The 26597-nt window shown below is 40.5% G+C and overlaps 1 protein-coding gene across 4 annotated transcripts in view; it reads right to left on the bottom strand.

Moving 5' to 3' along the window:
- The window catches only part of LOC124622274 (probable cytochrome P450 6a13), a 229452-nt gene that overhangs the window by 81508 nt on the left and 121347 nt on the right, over positions 1 to 26597 (bottom strand). Inside the window, exon 1 of one of the 4 annotated variants that reach the window (XM_047147939.1) lies at positions 16487 to 16558. The exons of the other annotated variants lie outside the window; for them this stretch is intronic. The gene's annotated coding sequence lies outside the window, so the exon portion shown is untranslated. Of the gene's footprint in view, positions 1 to 16486; positions 16559 to 26597 lie in introns of those variants that run through there. 4 annotated transcript variants of the gene reach the window in all.

Raw genomic sequence — 26597 nt, 5'->3', positions numbered from 1 at the left:
CAGGAAGCATATTTATTTAAGGTTAACATAAAAAGAGGTACAAAAAACTAAAATTATGATCTATGTCAGTAATAGGCGCTGCCTACAAAGTAAGACTACTTAGTAATCCCAGCTTTCTACTGACTACAATGATGAATTACGTCGTAAAGAGTCACGAGTCTTCGGCAGTACATTCTCAACAGCTAAATGCCTCAGATGACTTTGGCCTATCGTGCACTTTGCCAGTTTTGAAAAAGTTCTCCATTTCACTAAAAGAGCTTTCAGCCGTAAACAGTCTTAGCGGAATCGTACAAGAAAGCAAAACTGGGGATTAAAAAGATCACAGATTTGTTCACAGCTTCAAAATCTTGTTGTCAAATCTGCCGTGACAAAATAAAAAACAGGATGGAGAACAAAAGATTTGAAATCATTTGATGCTTCTAGCTGAAGCAGGTGTCTTTGCACCTGTCCTGAGTTTCCTTTTGATAATAAACTGTAGTCGGATGCCAACTGCTTCGACAACTACTTTTTCTTAATTTAAAAAGATTTTTCATGAATCGCATAGGACTTGCATGTTATGAAGTAAGTTTTTAATTAGTTGCGTCTCTACGTTGAGGAGAATTCCTTTGTTCTTTCTAATCATAATTAATAGAGGCCAAGACCTGGTGCTACTCCTGAAATGATGGTATCAAGGGGCCTTTGATAGATCCAAAGTACTACCTGAGCCCCAAAACAGTATTTCTTGTCGAAGAGTTAATGTTGGTGCCTAAACCACCAGAAACAGATCTAAGACTTTGTGGATCGAAGGACAGTGCTTCAAAATTAGGTGCACAGCTTGTAATCTTTCATCCCAACGAGTTTCAGAGAGGTTTTGCACAGACAAAGGAACACGCTGTTTCAACAATACCTAATGACCGAGTCTGTTAGAGAGTTAAGAATAAAAGCTTTTAAGGTTTCCAAAAAATTTCGCAACATCATAATTCAGTTTAGCGGAACTGACACCAACTCTGTGCAGAGAGACTGTTCCACAGGAAGAAAAAATGGGATATTTATTTTTTTCCTCCGTATTCTTGACTGAACGCCGCTAGTGTGAACCCACATATGAGCGATTGTCACAGCTTTGTGCATGACAGTGCGCAAATGGCACTCCAAGGGTTTCTAACGTGGGCAGTATGTAATCAGTTATGGCCTCTCCTGTTTTTCCACTAATGTTCATAGATTCAGTGAGTGTTTCACAAACGTCGAATGAATTTTTTCAACATTTTGAAATACGTAGTGCATAATGAGTACACTCTGATCGTAGTGGGAAATGTCAGGAGTTGTATCAACAATAGTTTTTCACCACATACAGAAATAAATTCATACTACGAGTACCATGATAGGTAGTGAGCTTGACCCATCATACTTTCGTTTATCAGCTGCTTTTCTGTAACTTGGGGCAGATGTTCACGAGTTACTTCGTCATACTTCCAATATTCCAGCCTCCCCGCCCCCCCCCCCCTAATCCCCGAAAAAAATCCATTGTGAACATCATCAGTCTCACTATTTTCGCCTTGGAAAGCTAAATCTCTACTGCTTAAGAGGAAAGCTGTGTCCAGAATTTTTTGTAATACAGCTTTCCATCTTGTTGCTTCACAATTAACCATCTGTTGAAGATTATTGACTGCACCATGAACTTTCAATGCTATTTGGACAGTTTTCCATCATAAGTAATGTTTTAGAAGCTTAGAGCTTTTTACATGCATTGCTAACAATCTGTAAAGTCTTTTGTAGGGTGCTTTTTTGGAGAAAATCCTTCTTTAGCGAGTTCACTCTGATTTGATTTAAAACTGCCGCAAGGTAAACAATGAATACTGTTTTTCGACTCGCTCCGCATTACCAATCACGTGGAAATTGTTTACTGGTTCTGTTGTGTGTTGTTTTGATGTACAGCAATCTCCCATGGAAACGTTTACTTGAAAGGTCGGAGGGAAAAGACGCTAATCTGGTCTGAAAAGTTGAGAAACCAGCGTAAGGACATGCTGTTACCAGTCGCAGGTTACACTCATTATTGGAGACCCAGTACCAGGATCGTACAACATGCAACTGTTCCTGTCATCAGTACTAAGATCATACTAAGATCTCGTTACTTTCTTGACATACAGTAAGAGAATCTCTGTCGTTTTTTGTTTCCTTCCCTTAGAGTAGCTGCACAGAAGCCAAATATCTTGTTCTTGTGTGATTTGTTTTACATTTTTTCACTCTGAAGCTCACTGAACAATATAGCTTGATGGTTGTCTCTCTGGTGGTGTTGTAGGTTCTGACATATCTTAAAGATGAACTTCTTGTAACTCTTCTTTTCGTGAGGCTTAAAAGATTTTGTAATAGTCTCACGACCTTTAGCGGCTGATTCTAATTAGTCTTTTTGGAGCTTTCTTTTTAAAGCTCCAGATTTACGTCTTTACGTCGGCATTTGAATTTGTTTTTTTTTTTAGTTATGTAATATGAAATGAAACAATACACTCTGGCGAAAATATGTTTCTTTATGATACAAATTCTCGCTTCTCAAACTGGATTATTAGTAAAGGTTACTCTTACCTTATCTCGCTCAAGAATATTTCCACATAAACAGAACTGTAGCAAAACGAAGCACTTTTATACAAAATAACTCAATGTGAAACCTAACCAAATAAATGTTATCACTTTTGGCAGCAGGAGACAAAAATGACAAAATTAAACCCACATCACATGGAGTTCACAGGTGGACTGCGACTAACGGAATATTTGATGTGTGTGTTTTTAGGGCAGTGAGGAAGAGCGAGAAACAGCCAAGGCAGGAAAGAAGGTTGGGGAAGTGGGAGGAGAGGGGGGGGGGGGGCGATGGCGACCCTTACTGTGCTAATATACACCTAAGTTCACACAATACACGCGATAACGTAACTACCAGCAGTTTTATTAAAGTTTATGATATACGGTTTGTCATAAATATCGATTTCAAATATTAGTCTATCAGTTTCTGTAGAATCTTCTAAGAGTTAATTGCATAAAAAATATTCAAAATATTTTGTTAAAGTTTGTATTAAATTAAAATAATTAGAAAGTTTAATTGCTTAGTTATGGGACGTGACTGTTGTTGCTAGATTTAGCTCGCTGGTGTGGCACATTCAAAGAAATAAACTGGTGATCTCCGTATAGTATTCTGCAGGTTAATATGATTCTGCATGCCCAGAAAGAACGAGAAAGTTTCGTGTCGTGAAAACGTATTTGTTAAGGGCTAGATTAAACGATAAAAGACAGTGGTTGCTTGTAGCCAGCATGTATCCAATGGAAACAGAAATACCAGTATTCCAGTGGCCAAACTAACTATAATCATTAGGAATTTAATGGTTGTAAAGGGATATTTATGGGCACGGTGCACCGTCGCCACCACCATCTACCCGCAAACATATTAATCCTGGTTTATGCTGGAGCGAACCCAACAGAAAGAGAATTATCGCTGGTGTAATAGGTAGGCGAGTTCGGGCGTGTCGGTTCGCATTTTCCAATGTTCGCTAATGTTCCCCTGATCGTTGGTCATTCGGCAGACTGTCAAAGATCGCGTCCTCTCCGCTTAGGGCTTAGGCGATAGCAGTACCAAATGCTTTTGTTGCTTGACATAAACTGAGTGATCTATGGAGTGGTCGGAAGGGAATTTAATGTTGCTGATAGAGCAGATATCATAGCTGCTTCTGTGATTCAAGAGACCCCCGCGTAAATGCAGAAGGAAATTGAATACGATTGGCATACAGTTTCCGAAGCCTTCACAACTCCTCGATACATGAATAAAACGATAAATTTATTAGATACCTGTATCAGCAGAAGTTTTCTGTTTCCTTTTATTAAAAAGGAAAAGCACAGTAAATATCCTAAAAAGTAAATACGTAATGTATCTACTATGCTGATTAAAATTAAAAACGTATGGAAGACCAGATCATTCTCGTTGCTGGTGTATCCCTGTTACGTTAAACATCTTTGATGATAAATCAAAGTGGTTTATATAGGATCACGTTATATGCCCTCTAACAACGTACACTGCAATTTTCTAAAGTACTCAATGTGACAAGTCGTTGGTACAGTATATTTCACATTTCATTAATCATGTTTTGTTGACATTATCTTTCTCATGCGTGCTTTAATAAAATCTAAGAAGTGCTTGATATGTCACTGCAGACATACGGTACTGTCTTAGATATAGGGGCTACTGAAATATTGTCTCCAGTGTGTAGCTGGTAACCTCTCTTCAAGTAATGCTGGAATCGATAAATGACTTTCGGCCTTCAAATTTCCTCTTGTTGTGTAACGAGAAGCTAGAAAAAAGTGTCAACCGATATATGTACAAAGATTTGGAATAACTCCAAGGAAAGATGAAGCTGCAGTTCAGTGTTAGATGCTCTTAGGGTTGCCATTTGTCCGAATGTATCGGAGCCATCACTGCTATAGACCTTCTTGTCTTGGCGTCCCGGCAAGACCTATTTATCTCTCTATTTTGCAAAATACGTTTACAAGCTTGGCTCAAATACTGAAGTAACGCCATCTGTTAGCGCGAAATGTAATTGCAACCGCACTTAGTTTTATTTATGTCAACAAATTTATGTTGACAAGGTCGTCTCACAGATGGCATTGCAGGTTGCGATCCTGTATCGACGATACAAACACCTTCTCGACCTAGCGCAGTCATTCGAGAAAATACCAGACTTCTCCAGTAGAACAGGACTAGAATTATTTAAGCAGCACCACGCAGAAGAATCGGGCAGCTCCATTTGAATAGTGATTTGATAAGACGATTCTTTCTAAACTTAATACGAACAATGAGTGCAAGTCAGTAATAGTCCGAAGTGTTTATTGCGGGTATGTAGGGCCAGAAGTTTATGACACGTATTTCGACGACAAGCGTTACTGTCAGGCGGATATGAGGCCCCACATTTCTACGAGGAAACGTACAAACACATTTGCGATAGCAGTGACATCGAAGCCTGTTTCTACATTCATGATGAAGAAGATACCCAGGAAGAATTACTCATTGCTGCTGCGGAACTAAAAACAGCTTATAAGTTGTCAAGCATCATCAGTCCTTCAGTTCACTTGACTGTACCGTAAAACCCAGTGGCGGCTCGTACATATACAAGCTGCATGTTCACAAATTTTTAAATTCAGATAAATATGAGAGTGCGAAATTAATAGCATCTGCTGTATAACAGTTATGCTTATCAACAGATTTATACAAATTCAGCCGCTTTCAATAATAATAATAATAATAATAATAACATGCATAACTTGTCTGCAAAAAGGAAGAATTGTTTTCGTGGAATTCTGTTGTTTTGTACATAGTTAAGTACAGTTTACAGGAAGAACGAAATAATGTTTATTCTTTCGCTACTCTCCGTTTCGCCTTTTTGTTAAGTTGCAGTTCGCGCGCTATTTTATTTTTTTGGGCCAATGTGCAAGATTTCTAATTCATGTATTGCTTAGCGAATTAACTTGTGGGCTGAAAATCAGGCTCTCTTACGTTGCATCCACACCACAACTTACACTTATTACACACTTCTTTGTTAAATGTTCTCTTCTAGTCACGCTTATTTGATTTAGTTACTTGCTCAGACAACGGACCTACTCTGGAATGCCCTAGTTCCTTATGGCGAAATTTTCATGGTAATTTTCTTTCCTGTTAGAGCTTAATACGGGGTAACAGAGTTTATGTTGACACTCCACAGGAAAGCCGATTCGTACACAGTAGACAACCAACTCCAAGCACAAACTGCCGCTGTTTGTGGAAATGATTAAATTCAAGTAGTGCTATCTATCAACAAGGTCACTTGACAAGAACGCAAATGAGGCGGTGAGAGCCGTAAGGGACGAAAGTATACCGTCTTCGACCCTCCATATTTAAATGAATATCAGAGAAACCAGTGAGGCAGGACTTCGTGAATGCTCAGATATACGTACAATGTAGGCCTACATTACAGATAAACTGACCAACCATAAAATTAACAGACGTCAGTAGCATGAATAAATGGTACAGTCTCACAATGATGTGTTTTATGGTTGTCAATGTCTCAGATGGATTACTCTAGGATAAAATCCAAGACTTAATGTACTATATCTCATTCATAATCACCAAAACAGGTTTTTCCATCAATATGACAACAACAAATACTGATGTCCGATCTAATTTTACTATTTAGTGATTGAATTCGCATATCTGTGGAGTGTGCTACCGCTTAGCGGTATTTATGCAAGCGAATGTAGATAAGTCTACTACAGTGTGCTACCTGCTGATAGCATTGACATAGGCTTGTCGTTGAGTGGTAGCAGTGCACGCAGTGAACCGTGCACGTTGTTTAACAAATCCGTATGTACTTGGCATGTAAGGCAATTACGTCATGCCAGTTGCGCATGCGCAGAAGCTCCTTAAAACATGCACAAGTGAAGGTGCGCTCGCGACCCTGGTGCCAAGTTTCACCGAGTCTAGAGGAGCAATATGTAGCACAGCGTGATAAATTTAGTGCCGTGAATTTCAGATTACCGCATCTACATTATGCTTAACAGCGTTCAAAGAAAACTTACCACTAAATGCTCAAGGTGTCAAAAGCTAGGGTGTACATGTGTTCTTGTGCTCTTTCACAGCAGCCGCCACTCTTAAAACCGAATGCCGCTACATATCCTGACTCCAACGTCACCGCAAAGCACTCTACAGCCAGCACCAAAGCTATAGCGACCGTTAAAAATATTCTAGCGCCCACTCTGTATCCGAATGCATAAAACAATTGCAAGAAGTTTCATTTTACGGCGTAGGCACCGATACATCGACCCACAAGGCTGAAACGATATTTCTTTACACATTCAATACTTTATTGAAACTGACGGAATACAACAGAAGCTGTTGAAGTTTGGGAGAAAGAAATCTACTGCTGGCAGGGACTGCGGAATCAATCTTACAGTGTCAGTATAGCGTACAGAAACAGAAAGCGTCATCTATTGTCTCCAGTAACATGGGGTGAATAGGGTTGTTTCGATTGAAATTAATAGTTGGGTCTGCAGTCTCCTAAACTTAAGTGACGATGCCTTCCTGTTTTGAGCCTGGTTGCAAGACAGGTTATAGAAGTTGCAAAGATGTAGAAAATTTAGAAAAAACTTTCTGCATCCACTTCCAGTTTATCAGTGCTGCATTTTGTAGCATTGTGGAGGGTATTGATGAGGAAATCAGCTCTGACAGTTTTGTCGTTTTCAGTTAACAAGTGTACAAACTGAATGGTTTCTGCCGAAGTTTACTTTAGTGTTGCCTGCGGTGAATGCCGAAAGTTTATTTAAAGACAATCAATTCTTATCCAGTGCGTCTGTTAATAACTTCGAAACTTGATATGCACATTCATCGTTACATTCTACAAATTCCATTAGACGGTTTACAACCCCAGTGTCATAAACAAAGAATATCAAGCAATAAGCATTTTGCTACTTTACTATTACTTGCATCTGTCGGTATAGAAAAGTATAAATTTTTCCCATGTATGGTCTTTAAAATATTTTTAACACATACTTTGGCCAATAATTTGCATGCAATAGCTTCCAACTTTGTTCTTCCGCATATAAAACTTTGACCGATTTTTGAATCACTGCAAACATATGGTAATAATTTGTGTGAACAATCCATGCTATTGTAACTTAGAGAACGCTCAACAGTAAGGTAAACAGATGCGAATTCTCCAGCAGTAATCTTGTCCGTCTCTGAGGCAGATACATAAATTAGGCTTCGAGAAATATTTGGGTAAGGTACTCGATGCTCTATTGCTAAGAACAGTCATGTGAGATTTAGTAGATGCATGTTGTTTTACGTCAGCAACGCCTCCAGGGCACACGAGAGATCTTTATTCCGCAGAGGACAGTACGCCTTGTACGAGTTTTCTTTTACTTCTCTTATCGAGGAATAACCATTTTCCCAGTTCGGATTATACTCAGTAAGCCTTTTGGCTTTTTTAGAAGGCATTGCACTACTTCTAGACGAATTATCTGTGTCACTGTCACTTAAACCGCTCATTTTCCGTATGGTTTTAGAAGTAATTCACAAGCGTAATACGTTCAATACTCGTCAGTTCTCGCAAAACAATGAAGGAAGTTTTTAACTCCGCTGCGCCAGTCCCAAGTTTGGGGCATCACCATACAAGAGGTGAGGAAGGAAGAGGGGGAGGAGTAACAACCTCTTAAAAAACCAAGGTTCACCTGGCCCGGGTGACAGTACCTTGTAAGGGCTCCATGCTAAGAATACAGCGAATACCTCAACGATAGTGAAGGTGGAGGGAATAGTTCTCGGTATGGCGGAACTAGCGAAAGAGACTACCAAAGAAATAAAATCCACTTGGCGTCTGTCTTGAAACAAGCGGCAAAGTGGTCATCGTCTGTCCACCAGTGGTGTGGCTGAAAACCGTTCCTCAGAGCTAACAACCTCGAATAGAATCTTTAGGGGACTTGTTCCCCTAACCCAACAAATCAACAATGGATACGCACCTTGTAAGAGATTTTACCCCAGGGAGTAATCATTCTCCAATTACTAAGGAAATTAAAAGTAGGCATTCGGATTCTGGGGGCCTACAGCAATGTGCGAAGGATGAGTTGGAGCATCCTGAAACCTACCTTGAACAAGCAACAAATAAAATTAAACCAAAAATTTAAACTACTTGGCAACTTTCAACGTAAACTCACTTCTAAATACAGGAAAACTTAAAACGTTAATACATTTTATAAAACAGAAAACTATGATGATAACAGCACTCCAAGAAACAAGGTATACTGATGAACATTCATTTGATTCAGAGGGATTCAGAATCTTCAAAGGGAAGCCGGCAAAAAGAGTTATGAAGAATGAACCCCAGTTTGGAACAGGATTCATTGTAAACCAAAATATATTAAACTTAACAGTAGAATCTAAACCTATCAATGAAGACTTTCAACATTAACCTTCAAATCAGTAAACAACCTGTATATCATTGCAAATGCACATGCACCAACAAATGAGAAAAACAGAACACAAAAAGAACAAACTGATTTTTTTGGCAGGAAATGTCAAACACCTTAGACCAGATTTCATCCAAAAACACAATAATATTTCTGGGAGACTTTAATGCTCAAATCGGCAAAGAATGTCATCACCTATCCATAGTAGGCAAGAACCAATGCAAATGGAGAAAGACTTATTAGTTTATGCAGAGAACATGACATAGTTCTAAAGTCTACATTTTTCGAAAACCTCCATAGGAAACAAACTACATGGGTATCCCCGAATCCAGTCTGTGTGGAGAAACAACTTGACCATGTTGCTGCAAGCAGACAGTCTACATCAGAGATATTCAATGTAAAAATTGCTAAGAGTGCAGGTTTAGATTCGGATCACTATCAATCTAGCGTTAAATTCCAAATTAGGCCAATATATAAAAAAAGAGTCAATATCAACCAAAAAAATTTGAAACTCAGAAATTAACTAAGGAAGATAATTTCAGGACACTTCTGGAAAAGAGAACACCTAAAATATGGGAACAACTTCAAAAAGACATAGTACAGACAGCAGAATAAACTATTATCCTTACCAAAAAATGGAAACATGCCTGGTGGAATGATGAGTGTGATGAACTAATCCTAACAAGACAACGAGATTGGAACATATGGAATGCAAATAAAAATGATAAAAGTAGGAACTCCCTAAAAGAAGCTCGGAAACAACCATCAAAAGGTCTTAAAAAGATCAAAGTACAATATATGATAGACCAACTAGCATCAATAGACTCCAACTTCAAACAGAACAATGCTAGAGACTTTTACAAAACTTTCAAAAGTAACTCAAAGAAATACACTCCACCTTGTCTATTTTTCAAGGACCCAAAAACGCAGAAAACTGCATACAGTAGCATAGAGAACTGCAGAATACGTGCCGGATACTTTGAAGAACTACAGAACTGTGATCCACCGAAAGAAAAATTTAATTTCGATATTGTAAACCCAACAACACTGGACTCAAAGCCGCCAACCACAGAGGAAATAAAAGAAATCAGGAAAGAACTTAAAAGTAATAAAGCACCTGGAGAGGATAATATAATTGCTGAACTATAGAAGTACTCTAGTGACAATATGATACAATGTCTATCAGAAATACTCAAAGAAATCTGGACAACACACAGCTTACCGCCAGAATGGACATCTGCACTAATACATCCACTACATAAGAAAGGGAAGAAAACAGACCCTAGAAATTATAATGGAATCTTCGTCTTACCAGTGACCTATAAGATCTTGTCTAAGGTGCTTTTAAAAAGAGCAGAAGAAATACTTGACAAAGAGCGTGGAGAGTATCAGGCTGGATTTAGGAAGGGAGGGTCATGTGCAGAACAAATAGTAAACTTCAAGAACATAATAGAGATGAGTAAAATCAGGAACTTAAAATATGTAATTACTTTTATGGATTTAAAAAAAAGCCTATGACTGAAGTGACAAAAATACACTGCTTGATATCTTAAAAGAATTGGGACTTGATAATACAACAACTGAAATAATTGAAGCAACTTTGATAAATACAAAGTCGAAAGTAAAATTTAGGGGAGGTCTCAAAATCGTTTGAAATAAAGTCAAGTGTTCGACAGGGAGACGGTATGTCACATCTGTTTTCCAATTGTGTGTTAGAGAAGGTAGTTCGAGAACGGAGGAAGGCCATCAATATTAAAGGGATTCAACTAGGAAGAAATCCAAACGAGATCACTGTCGACTGTTTAGCCTCCGCAGATGACATGGCATTGATTACAGATTTGCTAGATAATGCCCAAGAACAAATAAGAGAACTGCAAAAACAGACAGCCAAAGTAGGACTACAAATATCCTTTGAAAAGACAAAGTTCATGACAAACATCTGTGATGCTACTCAAAATATTGCAGTTGACAACAATACAATACACAAAACAGGTTCCTTTGAATATCTAGGAGAACGGATTACGTACAATGCAAAAGAAAAGACAGCTATAGGAACTAGAGTGCACAAAAGGGAACGAGTGTTTCATATGACCAAAAACGTTTATAACAATAAAATCCTTGGCCTGGAGCACGAAATTAAGACACTACTAAGCAGTGGCCAGTCCTGAAGCTCTGTATGCGGCAGAAACACTTAAATTAACAAGAAATGGAGATCTTGAAAAACTACAGAAGGTTGAAAGAAGAATTTAAGGAAAATACTGGGAGCTAAAAGAAACGATTATGCTGAATATAGGTTAAGACCAAACAGAGAGCTATACTTAAAAACAGAAAAACTAACTGAGGTAATGAGGAAGAGAAGACTACAGTTTTTTGGATATACACTCCTGGAAATGGAAAAAAGAACACATTGACACCGGTGTGTCAGACCCACCATACTTGCTCCGGACACTGCGAGAGGGCTGTACAAGCAATGATCACACGCACGGCACAGCGGACACACCAGGAACCGCGGTGTTGGCCGTCGAATGGCGCTAGCTGCGCAGCATTTGTGCACCGCCGCCGTCAGTGTCAGCCAGTTTGCCGTGGCATACGGAGCTCCATCCCAGTCTTTAACACTGGTAGCATGCCGCGACAGCGTGAACGTGAACCGTATGTGCAGTTGACGGATTTTGAGCGAGGGCGTATAGTGGGCATGCGGGAGGCCGGGTGGACGTACCGCCGAATTGCTCAACACGTGGGGCATGAGGTCTCCACAGTACATCGATGTTGTCGCCAGTGGTCAGCGGAAGGTGCACGTGCCCGTCGACCTGGGACCGGACCGCAGCGACACACGGATGCACGCCAAGACCGTAGGATCCTACGCAGTGCCGTAGGGGACCGCACCGCCACTTCCCAGCAAATTAGGGACACTGTTGCTCCTGGGGTATCGGCGAGGACCATTCGCAACCGTCTCCATGAAGCTGGGCTACGGTCCCGCACACCGTTAGGCCGTCTTCCGCTCACGCCCCAACATCGTGCAGCCCGCCTCCAGTGATCTCGCGACAGGCGTGAATGGAGGGACGAATGGAGACGTGTCGTCTTCAGCGATGAGAGTCGCTTCTGCCTTGGTGCCAATGATGGTCGTATGCGTGTTTGGCGCGGTGCAGGTGAGCGCCACAATCAGGACTGCATACGACCGAGGCACACAGGGCCAACACCCGGCATCATGGTGTGGGGAGCGGTCTCCTACACTGGCCGTACACCACTGGTGATCGTCGAGGGGACACTGAATAGTGCACGGTACATCCAAACCGTCATCGAACCCATCGTTCTACCATTCCTAGACCGGCAAGGGAACTTGCTGTTCCAACAGGACAATGCACGTCCGCATGTATCCCGTGCCACCCAACGTGCTCTAGAAGGTGTAAGTCAACTACCCTGGCCAGCAAGATCTCCGGTTCTGTCCCCCATTGAGCATGTTTGGGACTGGATGAAGCGTCGTCTCACGCGGTCTGCACGTCCAGCACGAACGCTGGTCCAACTGAGGCGCCAGGTGGAAATGGTATGGCAAGCCGTTCCACAGGACTACATCCAGCATCTCTACGATCGTCTCCATGGGAGAATAGCAGCCTGCATTGCTGCGAAAGGTGGATATACACTGTACTAGTGCCGACATTGTGCATGCTCTGTTGCCTGTGTCTATGTGCCTGTGGTTCTGTCAGTGTGATCATGTGATGTATCTGACCCCAGGAATGTGTCAATAAAGTTTCCCCTTCCTGGGACAATGAATTCACGGTGTTCTTATTTCAATTTCCAGGAGTGTATACTCAGAATGGATAACAACAGACTAACCAAGCGAATATTCACATTACTCAATAGCTACAAATCCAAGCCCACGTGGTTTATAGAGACTGAAAAGGACATGGAAAACGCTGGAATTACAATAGACACAACAGATACAATTCATAAAGGCAGTTCAAAAGGCAGAATTTCGGGAGAGAAAGAAGACAACTAGACGAAAGTGGACTCAAGAAGAAAGGGAAGAGCACTCTAAAAGGATGAAGGAAATTTGGAAACTAAGGAAATCTAATACAGTGAAGAGTAGCCAAAGTTGATTCATCGTACCCTCCAAATGGGTTATTCGAAAGAAGGAAGTTTTTCACTAGAATTAAAATCAAGAATGGAACTATAAAAGTCCTTCCAGTATTGTCAACACGCGTTGACTTAGCATTAAAACGAGTTAGAGAACAAAACGAAAATATTAAACACAAAATTGTAGTAAGAAAGTGAAATGGATAATAAACCAATAGACAGAGGCGAATGGAGACGCTCGGCGCCGCATGAGAGGGTGGTAACCGTGATTATCGGTCTCGCCCGGCAATACGACAGATTGATTCCCGAGCTAGTTGTATGTTCACGCAGTACGTGCATAGATAATAGGTACTTGTCAGCTATAGCGCGAAAGATTTCCAATAGTAATCGGACAAGGTTGAAATGTAAGACAGAGCCTGTCCGGGCGGGACATTTAAAATTATGCCGGAAATCGGGAAATGTAGAGATGCGCTGCAGAGGCGCACTACTCGATGCATTTCACGCTTACGTGCAAAATCCGCCACATACACCCTTTTCCTACGCCATTTTGCGTACCTCTTCATAAACAGTGCGCTCGCCATGCAAAATAATCCTCTCTGAATATCAGAGTTGAATCTTGTAACGGCTATTATCGACAAAAAACAATACCGCATCGTTATATCGTGTGCTCTTCTGTTCTTTCTAGCATAAACGCTTGTACACAGACACAAGCGATCAATAGTGATCATCATGGAGGTAAAAAATATGAATTCTGACGAAATGTCTGCGAATGCTCGTGCGGTAGTTTTCCCTTCCATTCATTACAGTGTAAACTAAGCTTTACAAGACATCAGTCAAAGCGCACAAACTAAGTAACTTTAAGACCTTCCAACTGCCAAAAAGCTTTCCCTCGGCAGAATTTACGAAAAGTTTCATTTTATTTTTTTAAATGTAATTCCGTTTTTTCAAGACTATAACGAATCGTTATTTTGCAATACGCTTGCTTTAACAGTAACTAAGTTGAATGTTTGCTTACTCATTGTCGTTCTCAGTGCTAACGCATGACATAATCTTGGAATTCTCGTTCCAGCCATTAAACATAATTTTATTTCAAAATATATAGATTCTAAACTAAAGCGATATGTTTTACTGTGTGAACTTTTGTACTGATTTGGATGTAGAAATGTCACACATTTTCGAGTTATTAACAGCTGCACACAACTTTTAACTTGATATTTTTTACTTTCGTTTCTAAATTTCATTTGTTTTTCCGTACTTTTGGTGGATGTGTTCTTACATATGTGTGTGTTAGTTGTGTTGTTAGTGACGTCTGCTGCACTTTATGAATTACGAGCGAGATGTTGCTTTCGCTATTACATTTCGGCACTGACGAATCAGTAAACAGCAGGTTATTTCTTATTGGTGGAATGTTCAGAAAGCATGGGTAGATAGAATGTGGCAGACTTTCTGAAACCTGTCGTACTGCAGCTTCCAAAAGACGTCGATAAACTCACTTGCTCATTCGGCTATTTCCGTATGTAACTACGGCTCATGTGCGTTTTTGCCGCGAAAGTGCAGTATGTTGTTTTCGACAACATAATTTTTTAGCGTTCCGTATCTCAGTCGATAAAATCAGAACCCTTATAGGATCACTTTGTTGTTCGGCTGTTTCTTCGTCTGTCAAGATTCGTTTTTCTCATGAACGGTTAGAGGTATCAAATTGAAATTTATGTCAAATACTAAGAGCTACGGTGCACTGCCGGATTAAAAAAAATTAAGCTTCTATAGCAATGAAATCAAAGATACAGCCATTTACATCACATATTATGGTGCTCGTAAAGTCACTTTTCAAAACCTATAGATGGACAATCTGTATACATAATTAAGTTTGTACGGAATCTTCAGGGCCCGAGTCCTACGCTAACATGTCCGGTTTTCTTAGGGGTGATCGCTTCTTGATAGTGAAAGCAACTGTGATACAGAGACAAGTTTTCCCACCTCTCAAGTGATTCTTACATTATTATTACCATTACATTATTATTATTATTATTATTATTATTATTATTATTATTATTATTATTAGTCGTAAAGCTCCCAACATGGAAGACGCTAAGTAAAGATGGTTCACTTCTGGGGCTTCTTATTCTTCTTGTTTGCCCACCAGGTCTTCATTCTTTGCGAGAATTCAGCTTTTCTTTCTTCGCTCCATTTTGTTCCAGTTCTCGGCGCTTTTGTCTCTGGTTTGACCTCCCATTTGTCAACTTTTAAGTTTGAAATTGTTTCTTTTGTTCATGTCTTCAGTAGTAATGTTGGCTAATTCCAGATCTTTCTTTACATTTTTGATCCATTCTCCTCCATTAACAAGGGATGCTACGTATCTTACTATTTTTTTTTTAAGTCTGTGATCGGGAAGTCTCATTATGTGGCCATAGAATTTTAGACGCCTCTTCCTCATGTCTATCTCTATGTTAGAATATTCTTCAATTTTAGAATTTTTCTGTAATCTATACCCCTCTTTGGTCCATCTTGGTCCTAGAATTTTCCTAATGATTTTCCTTTCCTCTTTCTTCAGGTTTTCCATATCTATTTTCCTTTTAAGTGTCAAGGTTTCGCTGGCATATAGCATTATTGGTTTAATTACCGACTTATAATGTTTAATTTTTGTATTTATAGATAGACATTTTTTATTGTAAATGTTTTGGACAAGCCCTAGACCCCTACGAGCTTTTAATATTCTTTCTTGTTGTGAGTATTTTTCAGAAATTATCTCTCCTAAATATTTAAAGTATGGTACCCTCTTAATTTCTCCATATTTGGTTTGTAACTTAGAAATTTCTAGATTTGTTGTTGTAAACACCGTTTTCTCAAAAGATATTTGTAGGCCAACTTTTCCTGCACACTCTTTTAAGGTTTCTATCTGTTTGACTGCCATTTCACTAGAATCTGCCATTATTGCAAGATCGTCTGCGTAGGCTAAGTAGGGGATTTGTAGGTCATCTTTTTTGGTTCCCAGTGATATTGGTTTCCAGTACTTTTCTTTTTTGAGTTCTTTTTCCCATTCTGCCATGACTCTATCCAGAACTAAGTTAAATAACAGAGGTGATAATCCATCACCTTGTCTAACCCCAGTTTTTATCTCAAATGATTTTGAAAGTTTTCCCATGAATTTCACTTTGCATTTTGTATTTGTTAATGTCTGCTCTATGATGTTCCGTGTCTTCTTATCCAGTCCTTGTTCTTCAAGAATTTTAAATAGTGTGGGTCTGTGAATTGAATCATATGCCTTATTATTATTATTATTATATTATAATATTAATTGTTATGTGTTTTGCGTGATTATTTTATTTCGCTTTAGTAACCTCGATAGAAATCCAATAAATTCATTGCATATCTTATTATTGTGACCGGATTTCATGTAAGTATCGATTATCACAAAAACTAGGTTATCCCCACTTCATCGCAGTGATCGTACTGGGTTATCTGCCGTACTCACAGTTAATTGCTAAGCTGCGTTGGGCTGGTTGGTGTGTTGTTATTGCGACTGCTCCGCACTCCAAGGCAGCCTTAGGACGACTGACTTATAAATGTCCTATCTGAGGGCGGCTGCAGGTCTGGGTCAATCTTTCACTGCTGCTGATATTTCCTCCTATTATTCCCTAAAAAGTACATGCGCAAATGCCAGTTGCATGATAAGTTTGTGTCAGCCCGAAGCTCCACCATCCCGGTCATCATAACGAAAGAAATTCTGACAGCCGCTGTTTGCGCAATCTGCTCGTCTAATATTTTCAAGTTACGCTTCCTAACGACAACCAGTCCCATTTCTAAAGGCGGTTTAGGCTTGCACAATCCTCTAACGCATTTCAGCATTATTTACGCCAGAACTATTTTCAGTTTCTTATCAGCTAGTGGTAATTTTGTAACTAAAACCTTGTTCAATGCCTCTAGGCCAGGCGACATGTCTCCGACAGTATTCATAGCTCTAACAGAATCCATGCCGCGCTACGTGCTTTCGCGTTCATTATGACAAGTTACATGGGGGAGTAATCGTTTCACGATTTCACTGCTGTTTTATACCAACAAGCATTTCAGCACACACCGTTACACCAACTTGACAGGAATTACAGAGCGACATACTGGAGCTGGCTTTGGCGAAGTGTTAAAAATTCCTACTTTCAGAAGTCAAATGCACTTGGTTGGGTGTAATATGCGGAAAGGTTCCAACTAGATATAATTTGCACAACCTCAGTCTAACACCACCCTCTCTGCAGAAAGTATCAGTTACAGGATACCCTTATACGTAGATTCGTTTCTTCAGATCAAAATTCAATTTGATCGTGGACAACGAAGAAATTACCTTTAATCCCCAGAACGAGTTCTACCACCGTAAAATTGAACGTCATTTGCTAGTCGGATTTGTATGTGCTCTAAGGGACCGAAAACAGATGGTATACTTGGTAGGTGGCTGATTTCACTCACTACTTACTAATCTCACCCATTCCAATCTGCAACAGCAACAGTGGACTGACAAAAATGTGGCAGAAAACAAGTTGAGAAGTTGGTTTGCACTGAATAGGAATAGAAGCTGGAATTCAACGAGGACCCGACGACTCTCTTGGGGTGATAAGGGTCTAATCCCGAAGAAGGGAACTTTTTTCATTTTAAGAACGAAGAAATTTAATTTTAAGAATCATGGTTAACAAATAAAAATAAAAGAAGGGAAACAGGAGAAAAAACATTGCAGACTATCGCGCGAGAAGCTAGCCATAGAAAGTATTTTTGGAGAGGTTTAAGACAGGCTGCAGAGGGAGATAGGAGGTTCCAAAAAATATACTAGCCTACTGGGTAATACGACTGGTTACGATCAGTAGGAAATCTGGGTTCCACTTCAGGTACTGCACAAATTTTCATTAGTCACCACATCTTCCTACTAGTGAAACCAACGAAAAATGTGGTGCAAATCGCATCGGACAACAAAATCAACGGCGTGAAACAGCGTTTCGTTAATAACGCCTCAGCAGCTGTTAGACAGCGCACAGGTATCAACGAAAGATTCGTCGGCCCACCATGAGGCTTTGGAGAACATGCCTTACTGCTCATAGCGGTTATTATGAGGCTCTCTTCAGGTGTAGAAAGCAGCAAGAACGTAATGTTGAGCATATGTCGTGAGTAACATTAGGTCTTGTTTTGATCCTAGAATGTTGCCACCCGAGTAGAACGTGTATTACAAGTGTGTAGAAATTCTCTCTATCATAAAAGGCGTAAATGTTAATGGAATAATTTTATTGTCACTTTAAGCTAAAACACCGGCCTTACAGCACCTAGCTTCACAATTGTTAACACGAATATCTGTCATTGTAGTACAAGCATTGCCGATTAAAGTCGATGAAGGTGAAAAAACATGTAAGGTACAATGACTGATTGCTGCATTCTTTCGTTAGTCATATTTACACTAGTCAAATATTAATAAATGATGGGTGTCCTGTTTAACTAATGAGAGTTAACATAATTGTTAAATTGGATATTCAGAAAGATGCCTGAACAAGAATAAAAGCTGGGTGTATCAGGATGAAATGGTGGTGACATGAAATACTCTGAAGGGAAACCAATGCTTAACCATGTCCTAAGGAAATCAACTACGACTAGGAGAACATCTATCTGCAGGCCTTGCAACTTGCATTGAAGTTGACGATGACAGTTTCGAACTTGAAAAGTGAAACTTATAATCAAACACAGTAAGTAACCATCTACAATAATATATTATAAACAAACATGTTCAGATACATGGTTTTAAAACAAACGGCTAATTACGCAGAAACAGAGCACAGTCAACAGTCCGTTACAATTCCTTTTTCAAAACTGCATCCTGTCAAGTTTCTTACTTAGGATCTCGTAACAGTTATTCGCTTTGCACGACATTCATTTTCTACATATCTGAGTTATGAGAAACTGAAGTATATTTGTGAGTTTCTATAAACGTGTGTGAAGCAAGTGAGTACGCCGCATAGTGCAATACTAATGCACAGAATTCATTAACTCAAATATGCGTTATTCACATACGGTAATTTTGTGATCCAACAGCATATTTAACTTGAGTGAAGCTTAAACAGGTTTACTGATAAATGCTTTACTAACATCGTTATTTTTTGTCACCTCTACAACACGTTTTCCATCCAAAAACAATTCGTCCATTTTGGGAACACTATATCGTGACTGAAGAAGTTACCGCATGATTCAACTTTATTATTATATTTTATTTCATGCTGAGGCATGATCAGTTTCAGAGTAATTTCATTTCCAAGCGGCAGCACATGTACGAATGTGTGTACGTAGATTGCGAAAAAGTGTACTCTTCTGTTTACACAATATACTGACACGAATTCTTTACAGAAAAGCTGAAAGATGTAGAAACTGATCTCTGGGAAGATATTAGAAAAAGAAAGACAAACCTGTCTTTACAGTAGAGTAGCAAATTTACGGAACACTTTTAACAATGCTGACTGGAACATACACTATAAAATTCTTAAGGTAGCAGCAACCAGATACAGGGAGGACAGGTTCTCTACAAATCTTGTAGAAACCGGTGCTACAAGCGTCGACGGACATGATAGGGTGACAGTAGTCGAGAAGTGAATGAGAGTTATTGCTAATCTCAAATTCAATTACACCTGTCTGTTGAACAAGAAGTAATGGAAACTATGGGAAAATTTATAAAGGGTGTTAAATTTCAGGAAGAAGAAAAAATAAACTTGGAGGTTTGCCCATGGTACTGCAGTTCTGTAGGAGACTGCAAAGAACTTGAGAGATCAGTTGAACGGCAGATTTAGACTCCTGGAAAAAGACTGTAAAATTATGAAAGTAAAAGAAGGTTATGGAATGCGGTCGAATTAAATTAGCCGATGGTGAGGGAATTAGGAAATAAGACATTAAGAGTAGTTGATTACTTTTGCTGTCTGGGCAGCAAAATAAATATCACCGAAGAAGAGATGATATAAAAAGCTGACTGGCAAAAGCAAGAAAAGAATAGAAGGTTTTGAAATGTAGTGGGACAGACGGATGCTGAAGAGTAGATAAATATATCACATAACTAATGGAGAGTATCTGAATCAGACGGCGGAGAAAAGAAATTTGAGGTACAAGTTGACTAAAACAGGGGATCGGTTGATGGAACACGTCTTGAGACATCACGGTTCGTCAGTTTTATGATGAAAGGGGGAGTGAGGGCTTGCCGGGTGGGAGGCGGGATTTGTGGAGGCGCACCGAGCATTGGCTACGGTAACCAGATTCAAATAAATGCACATTGCAGCAAAGATGCAGAGGCGAAGAGGCTTGTGGAGAATATAACGTGGAGTGCTGCGTTCGACCAGTCTTTGGACTGAAGACCGCAGCAGCAACAACAACAACGAGCAGAAACCGACCATGACCTCTGGAGCTGATACGACGCGCTCCTGTAAACAAAGAATACTGATCCAGAACAGAGGTGGTCACAAATATCTGTTTATCAAAGCGTAGCAACGACGACAGTGTGTCTCACAAACGTAAAACTATGAACAGTACTTAGTGGTCGGAACTACGCGATCGTGTTTGGAAACCGTGAACAATTTTGTTCCGATTGTGCAGCTCCTAGTACCGCATTGCCGACACGTTTCGTACAATACACAGACCTACTGCGGCGCGCAAAGCGCAACAGAAAATTCCAGAAAAATAACTATACCTCAATTGAGAGCCCGCTTGGTAAAGAGTACAGGAGCGTAAGATGATAAAGCTCCACAGTTTCCAAATAAGAATGAAAAGGAATTGTATTAGTTTTTGGTATTTCTTAAGTTAAATTACCGTAATTGCCTTCCTACGTTGTGACAAATTTTATCAGAATAGATCGGCACAGTGGCACAGGTCGTCAGTTTACTAGGGATGTAATCTTGCGCTTAGCGGGAAGGCGAAAACGGCGGAGCCCCTGCGCAGCCTCAATAGAAACGACATACACAAATGTTCCGAGCAGTGAAAGCAACGGCTGCAAACATTTATGTACTCAAATGAATCCTACTCTGGAAGTGACGAAGCCTAATTAAACGTACCTGTTAAGTACACGAAACTGTAACATCATTATCATGTCAGTTCCCTTACACTATATTAGCTTTCAGAACACAAGATCGCATCTTTAGAGAATTTCTTGTCCGCTCCCAATGAGTTGATGGACTTCGATGATAGGCTGCTTGTCCCTCTCTAATGACCTAGATGTCGACGAGACGTTAAACCCAAACCTACTTCGTCCTTCGATACTTTTCACAGCGTCACGGACGTGTAAAAGGTCGAAAAACAGTAGTGCATTAAGAAACCAAGGGAGATCGCACAACGACACAGCATTTTCAGAAAGGGGAATTATCACTATAGCTTTACCACAGGGGTATTATTAGGCCACTCTTGTGCGACGTATAATTGATCTGTCACTATATGTGATATTATTATATTGATAATAACTTTAACCATAAACCACGTATAATACAGGTCATAAATGTCTTAACCCTACGGCTCTTATGTCATGAAAAACACGAGATTATAACAAACGTAAATATCACGAACTTGAATTAATTTTCCCATTTTCATTCTCAAATGTCTTATATCTCCGAGGGAAAAAGTGTTAGTTGCGCAGAATCGCGTAGTAAGGGTAATGTGGTTGTTTTAACTTCCTTTGTGCGCTTTGTGGTTCTTTAGTGGGTACAGGAGCGAGGAACAGAAGTGATTAGTGGACAGGTAATTCAGATATTAATTTATCCTAAATCTAATATCAAATAGTAAAAGTAATAAATAACTTTGTTTGCTGTAGTTGCAGAATCAGTTGCTAACAGTAGATTTAAATGTTGAAATACATACAGATGCAAAGGCTTACAATCAATCAGTTTTCAATACAATGGCTACTCCTTATAGACGAGCCCTGATAGCTACGGAAATCTGTAAATGCTATGAAATGGCAAATACATAAAATGGGCTCTGTTCATCGATGTTTGAACTTATATAGACGAGCCCTGGAGTTACGGAGAAAGGCTGCTTGCCTATCATTAGTAGCGGCGCAAGCGTTCGTGGCTGCACTCTTGTCCCGCTGTGGCGGCTGTAGAAAACGTGGTTGGTAACGCGCGAATTTTAAAGAGAGGCCGACCGGGTGGAGGCCGATACCGCAGAGGTATCCATTCTAGAACTACTTGTAACCACTCTTTGAGTAGTTGGGCATACTAACAACGCCGCGCAGTTCGTATAATCCATTATGAATTTAATTGTCAACAATCACAGTTCAGAATCATCAGTGAAGCTCGTAATTATTACACTAGAAGAAGAGAAGACTTCCAGTGTCCACCACGCACTCTTGGTGTGGGACAGAAAGGAGTGAATGACATATTATATATTTCCCCGTTTTCTGCTGCACAATGATTTTTATAAGCTCGCCATTTATGTACGGCAAATCTCTTTTCGACAATTTGTCATTTAAAAGCTATCCTGCAATATAAAATACAGTTACTTCCTATAAAAGTATAAAATATAGGTTACATGACTATTTTCGTAGATATTTACATAGTTGTCTGTCACAAGACAGCTTCTTGGAGTGTCTGTTGAGATTGTTTATCAGTTTCCGTGCTGTTCAGGCTTGTCAGAAGTTTATATATTCTGTGCACTTTTTTATTTGCACTTCGTTTGCCAGCACAATACCCACGAATGACACATACATGAAGTTACAATTCATATTCACGAAATTTCAGTGATAATAGCTACACACACAAAGACCTTATTATTCTCTATGTTTTCATGTACTGTGCAAAGATGTACTTTGTGTTGCGGGTCTAACACATGGATATAAAAGTAAGGGGAGATGGCGCTGTACACACATTCGCGCGCCGGAGGTCGCCGCCATCAGTGTTTTGTGTGTTTAGTGTTTAGTGTTTAGTGTTCACCGTCCCCTCCATCGTTCACCAGTGCCATCATCATCTTCAGTGGTTGTGCGTCGTCTCATCAGCTAGCAGTGTGGATTATCGACGAGTGTGAACGGCTCCGTGATTGTCTCTATGTGTCTCCTGTTTTATTGCCCACCGCTCTGTGACTTATGTGTCTTCTCACTGTTTTTGCTGCTTGTGTCTTCTATGGCTGAAGAGCAGCGTAGTGTGCTGCTGACAGCCTACCTGTTGTACAGGTTTTAAAATAACAATAAAGTAAAAAAAAAAAAAAAAAAAAAAGCGCTGTACACTTACGGTTACCTTGTTTTGAAGATGGTGCCGCCGTGTTAGGCACCCCAAAACATTAGCAGACTGTTGCTTACATGTAGACTGCTTAGGGTTACGTTCTGTTCGTTATTTCTGTTGTGTGGACGTAAGAGTTGTTTTAAATGGTAAATATTACAGTGCTTACGGCAAAACGAAAGTCAGAAAGCCATTTTCAAACGTTTCTCTGTTCTTAAATGAGTATTTGATTCAGCAATATGACACATTTGCTCTCGTAAATGTAGCTTTCTCTTTGTTTATAAATTTCAAACTAAAGAGAAGAAAAGTATGTGATACAAAAAGGGTGCTTTCTTAATCCCTCTTCTACCGTATTTGCGTCGATACCTGAGGAATCTAGAACTCTGAAAGTAATGCTTATTTACTTATTGGTAGATTCTTGCTTGTTACAGTTTCATCTTTTGAATCATATCCATTACATGTTTAATGTTCACGTTTGCATGTTATCTAATGTTTCTTTGCTAGGCTAACCGGCCATTGACCTTCTCCTTCTGTGCGGATGCACACGCATTGCCCGAACTCTTACGGGTCTCGGTAAGATTGTCTGCCGCGAGTAATGAGTATAATGGGCAGGGGCACTACAAATGCAGTGTGTGGACGTTGAGAATGTGGGTCTCACGGGGGAGCGTGCAAGGGATAAATCCCTGCAGTCGCACCTCGGTGGCTCAGATGGATAGAGCGTCTGCCATGTAAAAGCAGACCCCTGGTTCGAGTCACGGTCGGGGCACACATTTTCAAATGTCCCCGTTGATGTATATCAACGCCTGTCGGCAGCTTAAGATCTTGATTTAATTATCATTAGATGGGAAAGGAAATGAACTGTGCCCTTTGAAAGGAACGGTCCTGGCATTTTCCTAGTGCGGTAGTACGTAAATAGCGGCTCTTTGGCCCCTTGAGTATGACTCTTCCACAAAACATTACGTGCAGTCGATCGCGTAGTGACACTAAAACTTCGTGGCCCATGCGCAGAAGTCGGTTTTCGGCTGGGCGGGTCTATTTTGCAGTGAGGTTAGAAGCATGAGCCTTACCAAGAGTAAACTGGGAATATATGTTGTTAGTGAGAACCTCTAATCGTTCCTTAAATTAAAAACTTTCCAATGAGATGCAAGTCCATTGTTCGCATTAGTGTTTGATAGTCATTGCCATTATTTATTTTGTGAATATCTTACAATTTAAATTTATCAATAAATAATATCGATATTACATATGGTATGATGTTTTATTCAACCTATCAACAGTTTCACTAAGGCTTAAAACTTTAAGAGAGGTTTACTAAGTTAAGCGTTTGCAGCGAGAGATGGTTCAAATGGCTCTGAACACTATGAGACTTAACATCTGAGGTCATCAGTCCCCTAGAACTACTTAAACCTAACTAACCTAAGGACATCACACACAGCCATGCCCGAGACAGGATTCGAACCTGCGACCGTAGCGGTCGCGCGGTTCCAGACTGAAGTGCCTAGAACCGCTCGGCCACACCGGCCGGCACAGAGAGAGAAGCTGTAGTGTTTAGTAATTAGAAAGGTATGTTGAGATGGTTTGGAAATAAAGAGAAGATCAACGAAAGGAGATAGACGAACAAGTATACGAATGTGAATAAGAGACTAGGAAGGGGTAGATCTCAGCAAATGTACCGCTGTCAGATTGAGGGCGTTTTTAGCAAAGGCCAGCTTAGCAGTGAACTAATTAACTTAATAAAATAATAATGTACCTTTCTATATACAACGACGAAATAAATCGCAACACCAAAAAGATAATTAACGTAGAGTAATGAAATTTCGGGAATACATTTGTCGCGTCTCGGTAACGTTTTTAAGGGATTAACGTTGCAAGATCACATGTTAATGTAAGCCACTGATAAATGATAAGCGGTGTAACGCCCAGGTTGAATGCAAACATGCAAACGTGCATGCACTGTGTTGTACAGGTGCCGGATGTCCGTTTGTGGGATGATGTTCCATGCCTGTCCCACGCGGCCGGTCAGTACAGGGTCAGTTAATGCTGTATCTGGATGACTCTGGATTTTGTCGTCCGATGATGTTTGCTTGGAGACAGATCTGGTGATTAAGCCAGACCGGGACAACATGTCGACAGGAGTTAGAGCATGTTAGGTTACAACAGCGGTGTGTGGGCGAGCGTTATCCTTTTGGAAAACATCGAATGGACTGCTATTCATGAGTGGCAATACAACAAGTCGAATCACCAGACTGACGTACAAATCTGCATTTCAGATGCTGGGGATAACCATGAAAGTGCTCCTGGTGTCATACGAAATTGCACCGCAGACCAAAACTCCAGACGTATGTACCCTTAGTCTAGTGCGCAGACAGGGTGGTTGCAGGCCCCAACTGTCCTGCTCCTCACCAACCCACGGCCATCGCTGCCGCGGAGGCAGAACCAGCTTTCATCAGGAAAACAACAGACCTCTAGCCTGCTCTCCAATGAGCTCTCCCTCGACACCACTGAAGTAGTGGTTTGGGGCCAGTGGCAGGTACGCTGCAGGGCGTCTGGCTCAAAGCTGACCCTGAACTAACCGATTTGAAACAGTTCGTTGTGTCACTGAGGTGACAACTGCTGCTGCTCAAACTGCTGCTGCTCAAACTGCTGCTGCAGATGCAGTACGATGCGTCAGAGCCCCGTAGCGAACACAATGGTCGTCCCTTTGGGTAGTGCCACATGGCTGTCCGGAGCACTGTCTTCTTGAGACCGTACACTCTTGTGGAAACCGCTGCCAGCGGTCATGTATGTAGTGACTTGGCCAGACAGCCAAGCCACTGTGAGGTAGCCGAAAGGCACGCGTTTAGCTCACGCAGACTGGCGTGAGGTCTAGAACAGTTAAGGGAATTGTTAGTAGCAAATAAAGTATGTGGTTGATGTAATACTTAACTTTAATCCACAATTGTAGAACATCTCTCGTTACTGTATATGCTTCACAATATTAATTATCAAATGCTATGGCGCCTTGCTAGGTCGTAGCAAGTGAAGTAGCTGAAGGCTATGCTAACTATCGTCTCGGCAAATGAGAGCGTATTTGTCAGTGAACCATTGCTATGAACGTCGGCTGTACAACTGGGGCGCGTGCTAGTAAGTCTCTCTAGACCTGCCGTGTGGTGGCGCTCGGTCTGCAATCACTGACAGTGGCGACACGCGGGTCCGACGTATACTAACGGACCGCGGCCGATTTAAAGGCTACCACCTAGCAAGTGTGGTGTCTGGCGGTGACACCACAATGTACAGTGGGTACATTTTCGCCCTATCTTCATGCATTATCGTAGAAGGAACACCCAGCTTCTCGTAGCCCTATTATATGACCTCTTTCCAACTCAGTGAACTATTGATGGTGGC

This window comes from Schistocerca americana, chromosome 7 (genome assembly GCF_021461395.2).
Source record: "Schistocerca americana isolate TAMUIC-IGC-003095 chromosome 7, iqSchAmer2.1, whole genome shotgun sequence".
In the NCBI taxonomy this organism is placed as follows: Eukaryota; Metazoa; Arthropoda; class Insecta; order Orthoptera; family Acrididae; genus Schistocerca; species Schistocerca americana.
Note: the sequence above shows the minus strand (reverse complement) of the source record. Positions and strands in the feature narration are given on the sequence as shown.